Raw genomic sequence first — 6,576 nt, 5'->3', positions numbered from 1 at the left:
GTTCATTATTTAGCTTGGATTATTTTAATACATAAAATTAATAATTCATTGGGAGCATACGATCGGATTACCACAAATGATCCGGGCTGAATTCGTCTGGTCTGACTCAGTTCATCATTGATTGGGAGAGAACAGTTCAAACTTACTGGCTGTGGAAATCAGCGGGCGTGTCTCATTATACTATAAGCAAAACGCCGTAAAATAGCACGCGCTCTGTGCAACCAAAACGGCGTTTTTTACGGCGTCATATGGCGAGATGAACGGCGTAAAAAGCGGCGCTTTCCATGCACACTAAAACGCCGTCAAATACGGCGTCATTGACGTATTTCGCGCGTCTTTTACGGCGTTTGTAATTACAACGGCGTATTTTACGGCGTCCAATACGGTTTAAAACGCCGTATTTTACGGCGTTTGGCTTTAAACGCGACTAGCCTATGGCGTATTTCTGAGCCTCTTGGCTTGCCATAGACAGCCGCATATAGCCGTGACAGGTCGAGTGACAGGCGCGTATAGCGGTGGCAGGTCGAGTGACAGGCGCGTATAGCGGTGGCAGGTCGAGTGACAGGCGCCGGTGGCAGCTGCCCCTGCCACGGAAAGATTTTACCCTTACTGCGCTTCGGGTCGGGTGTGTGCGAACAGAAAACCGTACCGAATAGAGCTCTTTTTTTGCCTCTTATTCAGATCAGATCTATATGTCTGCTCTACTCATTCTCCCTGACGTTTACATTTTTTAACGTTTTATGAGACATGCAGCGCATGTCAACCCGTGTGCCACCGGGTAGATCAGCACGTTACAGTACAAATGTGCGCATCTACCACAAACGCAGGACCCAAATCGTCACTAACATTTTTGTCTAGTTTTTATTCGTTGACGAAAATGTCAATAGATTTTCGTCATGGTTTTTGTCATTCAAAACTAGTTTTTATTTAGTTATAGTCTCGTTTTTGTCTGTGAAAATAAGTCATGTGATAGATGTACCGCGAAAAAAGTCTCCGGGTGAGTAGTCGGCCAGTGATAGTAACTATAGAAACAGCATGAGAAGACGCGCTCCGTTGTAGTCAGCGCTTGCAGTTAGTTTAGACATTTTCTAAGTAAGTTACCCTACTAGGTTGCGCATGCGTCGCGTCTGAACGCGTTGTTGTCTTTGGAGCTCCATCGATTTGATTTATAATTCTTGATTTTACTCTTTAAACTTACTTACAACAAACATCTTCTACTTTTCCTCACCGAGAAGCACTACTGCTCAAACCTCATAGTTACAACACGGACTGTTGAGCAGACGCGTCTCAAGCCTGTTAGTGATCCAACGCTGGATACTCTTATAGGTTACGTCCGTGGATCGCGGCTGAACGCGTCTTCTCAACACACACTTACAAACATTTATTTATTTATTTTTTCGCCTATCGTGCGTCTACTCTACACCCGTACCGCTAAAAGACGGATTATATCTAAGACGTTAGTCAGAAATTAGTATTAATATTGATAGCATCACTGGTAGCGTCGTTGCTAACTTACTGTCCACCTGTTAAAATGGCGAATATATCAGATGTAAGTAGTCTACCTTTTGGTGCAGGTGAGGACACATTTGAGCTGCACGCGGTGCAGTCTGAGCCGGAAGCTGTTGAGAAACCGATCCACGACCTTTTAGCGAGACAAGCCGAGCTAATAGACCGGCGATTAGCTCTTGAAACATCTCGCGCCGCCGCCGATGCTCACAAATCAGAGATTAATGTTACTAACCCGCTGACCTCGTCTACTCCGTGCGTTACTCAGCATCGGTCCCGAGCGTCGAGGTCACGACCAGCCATGATCTCGTTCACTCCGGCTCCAACACGCCATCACGAAGCCTGGATATTTCCGCAGCGGAAGACACGAGTCAGGTCTAGACCAAGACCCTCTCCGACCCTCCCGGTTTTTGAGTTATCTACACAAAACCGCTTCTCCCCTCTTCGCGAAACAGAACGCGATGCTGTGATCATCGGTGATTCCATCGTTCGACACGTACACGCTACATTAGGTAAAAATAAGGTGCACAGTCACTGCTTTCCTGGTGCTCGTGTTTCTGAAATCGCTGCTCGCGTCCCCGAGATTCTGAACGAGCGCGTCGGAACCGTGGTCCTGCACGCGGGAGGGGCAGACATCAGGCTGCGCCAGACGGATGTTCTGAAGAAAGACTTCAGGAATCTGATCGATACGGTACGCAGCACATCGCCTGATATAACGATCATTGTGTCAGGACCGCTTCCCACGTACCGACTAGGCAATGAAAAGTTTAGCAGATTATTCGCGCTAAATGAATGGTTAATATCATGGTGCAATGAGCAGAAATTGCTCTTTGTAAATATTTGGAATCTGTTTTGGGAGCGTCCTAGGCTTTACCGTGCTGATGGCTTACACCCAAACAGATTCGGATCGGATCTTCTGTCAGATAACATATCCAAAATGTTAAATACCGTTTGACTAGTAACCAAAAGTCCAAATCATAGTCTCTGCTGCACCAAATTAACTGATATAAATACTAGTGTAGAACATTGCATAGAAATTGTGTCTATTCCTCGTTTAGTGAGATCAAATAATAAATCTACTGCAGGATCTAGGAAAAATCTAATTGTTATTAAAACAGAAAATGTTGCTATTAGTAAACAAAAACAATTTCTAAAGCTAGGTCTTTTAAACATTAGATCACTCACACCTAAGGCAGTTATTGTAAATGAAATAGTCACAGATAATAGCTTCGATGTACTTTGCCTTACTGAAACCTGGCTTAAACCAAATGATTATTTCGGTCTAAATGAGTCTACTCCATCAGGATACTCCTACAAACATGAGCCCCGTCTGATTGGTCGTGGCGGCGGTATTGCAACAATCTATAGAGATTTTCTTAGTGTTACTCAGAAAACGGGTTATAAGTTTATTTCATTTGAAGTACTTGTACTAAATGTTACGCTCTTAGACGCTAGAAAAACATCCCTATTATCTTTAGCCTTGGCTACCGTATATAGACCGCCTGGGCCTTACGCTGATTTCCTAAAAGAATTTGCAGATTTTCTCTCAGACCTATTTGTCAATGTCGATAATGCATTAATTGTTGGAGATTTTAACATACACGTAGATAATCAAAATGATGCGTTAGGGGCTGCGTTTATCGATTTATTAAACTCCTTTGGGGCTAAGCAAAACGTTACCGGACCAACTCATCGTTTTAATCATACACTCGATTTAATTATATCACTTGGAACCGATCCAACCGATATAGATATCATTCCACAAAGTGATGATGTCACTGACCATTACATGGTAACTTGCATATTACGTACCCCTGTAATATATCATGCTGCGCCGCGTTATCGATTAGGCAGAACAATCCTTCCATCCACCATAGATAATTTTTCAAATTGCTTATCGGATCTGTCTCAGCTGCTGTCTGAACCTAAACAAACAGATGAACTAGAGGAACTAACCAGCACTATGAGCACCATTCTCTCTGGAAAATTGAATATTGTTGCACCTATGAGACTAAAAAAGGTCAGAGAGAAAATTACAACAATACTACGCGTGGTACAACAATACTACGCGTGTTCTAAAGAGAGAAACTCGTAATTTAGAGCGTAAATGGAAACAAACTAATTTAGAGGTTTTTAGAATCGCTTGGAAAGACAGTACGTCACATTATAAAAAGGCCCTAAAAGCGGCCAGGGCTGAGCATCTCCGCAAACTAATAGAAAATAACCAAAACAATCCTAGGTTTTTATTTAACACCGTGGCTAGACTAACAAATAAACAAGCGTCACCTGAACAAAATATTCCGTTACAGTTTAGTAGTAATGATTTCATGAAATTTTTCACTGAGAAAATAGAAAACATCAGAACCACAATTGTAAACGTTCAATCCTCAATCGCGCCTTATAATTCAGCCTCAAATATCACCCCGCAAGAACAATTACAGTGCTTTACAACTATAGAACAAATAGAGTTAAATAAACTTATCACTTCATCTAAAACAACAACATGTTTATTAGATCCCATACCAACTAAACTGTTGAAAGAAGTGTTACCTGCAGTGGAAGAGCCTCTCCTCAATATTATTAACTCATCTTTAACTTTAGGTCATGTTCCAAAAACATTTAAACTGGCAGTTATAAAACCTCTCATTAAGAAACCACAATTAGACCCAAATAATCTAGCAAATTATAGACCCATTTCAAATCTTCCTTTTATGTCCAAAATACTAGAAAAAGTTGTGTCCGCCCAACTAGGCTCTTTCTTACAAGAAAATGACATCTATGAAAAGTTTCAGTCTGGGTTCAGGCCGCATCATAGCACTGAAACTGCGCTCGTTAAAATCACAAATGATTTACTCTTAGCTTCTGACCAAGGCTGTATCTCAATATTAGTTTTACTTGATCTTAGTGCTGCGTTCGATACTATAGATCATACAATACTCTTAGATCGACTACAAAATTATACCGGTGTTCAAGGACAAGCACTAAGCTGGTTCAGATCATACCTATCTGACCGATACCATTTTGTCTATTTAAATGGAGAAAAATCGATCATAACTCCAGTAAACTATGGAGTGCCGCAAGGATCTGTGTTAGGCCCTCTATTATTCTCAATATATATGCTGCCACTTGGAAATATTATAAGGAAACATGGAATTAGTTTCCATTGTTATGCTGATGACACTCAAATATACATTTCATCACGGCCGGATGAAAACGCTAAATTATCCAAATTGACAGAGTGTGTTAAAGATATAAAAGATTGGATGACGCGTAATTTTCTTTTATTAAATCCAGACAAGACAGAGGTACTACTTATCGGTTCAAAAAAACGCCCACAAAACCTCCTACAATACAACTTTAACATAGTAGGATGTCCCGTTACTTTATCCTCTACTGTAAAAGACCTGGGTGTTATATTAGATTGTAACCTGTCTTTTGAAAATCATATTTCATATGTTACAAAAACAGCCTTTTTCCACCTCAGAAACATTGCTAAGCTACGTAATATGCTCTCTGTTTCTGATGCAGAAAAGTTAGTTCATGCGTTCATGACCTCGAGATTAGATTACTGTAATGCTTTATTAGCTGGTTGTCCTGCATCCTCAATAAACAAGCTACAGTTAGTCCAAAATGCCGCCGCTAGAGTTCTTACTAGATCAAGAAAATTTGACCATATAACACCAATTTTATCATCACTGCATTGGTTACCTATAAAGTTCCGTATTAATTACAAGGTATTGCTACTGACTTATAAAGCCCTAAACGGCTTAGCTCCAGTCTATTTAACGGATCTTCTATCGCCCTATAATCCATCACGCTCTTTAAGATCACTAAATTCGAGGCTTTTGGTCATACCTAGGATATCCAGATCAACTAAAGGAGGGAGAGCATTTTCACATTTAGCACCAAAACTCTGGAATAGTCTTCCGGATACTGTTCGTTGCTCAGACTCGCTCTCCCAGTTTAAAACTAGATTAAAGACGCATCTCTTCAGCCAGGCATTTATATAATAATTTTAATCTTACAGTAAAATCCGGTCTTTACTTCATAAACGCCAGAGGAGAACTGGCCCCCGACTGAGCCTGGGTTCTCCCAAGGTTTTTTTTTTTTCTCCATTAGGTCACCTGATGGAGTTTTTCGGTTCCTTGCACACTGTTGCCTTTGGCTTGCTCAGTTGGGGATACTTAATTTAATTAATCAATCAACAATACTATTGATCAGCATTATCAAACATGGATGTTTTAAACTAGAAACAAACACTGATGTACTATTTTATTTAATCCTGTGAAGCTGCTTTGATACAATCTGTATTGTGAAAAGCGCTATATAAATAAAGTTGACTTGACTTGACCCTAATAGTAATAAATGAACACATACAAAAATGTCTTTCGTCCTGGAGAATATTTCTGTTCGTCCTAAACACATTTTGTGTCGTCCCCAGGACGATAGGACGCCGTTAGTCTCGAGCCCTGGTTTACACAACGAATACAGAGTTGTAGCCTAACCACCATTAACACCATATAACAGCAAGCTCCGTGTTTTGTTACTTTAGATAATAAGCAAGATGTAGTCTTTCAAAATCTGTCTATTTGATCACGAAATTCAAACATTATGCTATTTTGGCGCTCTTTGATGTGGCGTGAGTAAACGCGATTCTCTTCCTCAGTTACAGAATAAACATGAATGGACTGAAGGTATGTTGAAAGATATAGTATACTTACTGAAAGGCATCATAACTCGTGAAATCGATCGATCAGTGTTTCAGCAGCGGAAAGACGTCAATAAAACGTCTTAGTTTGTCACATAGCATTATATTTACCACAGGCAAGTCATTCAGTGTCCACAGCTTGCTGGTTCCTTAACGAACTCTTGCACTATACAAATGCACAATATTCATAGCTTAAATAATTATATTTTACTTAACCTGATATTAACAGGCTGTTAATGATTGATATCTTGATTATTTAATGTATGTTTTAAATATCTGTCATGAAGATGACAGAAACTGTGTAAATATTTATATTTTAATAACGAATTGGAGTAAAAACATAAGTTAATGCAAAAACTTAT

Source organism: Rutilus rutilus (assembly GCF_951802725.1).
Source record: "Rutilus rutilus genome assembly, chromosome: 4".
Classification (NCBI taxonomy): domain Eukaryota; kingdom Metazoa; phylum Chordata; class Actinopteri; order Cypriniformes; family Leuciscidae; genus Rutilus; species Rutilus rutilus.
The sequence above is the reverse complement of the archived record's forward strand: the minus strand, read 5'-3'. Positions refer to the sequence as shown.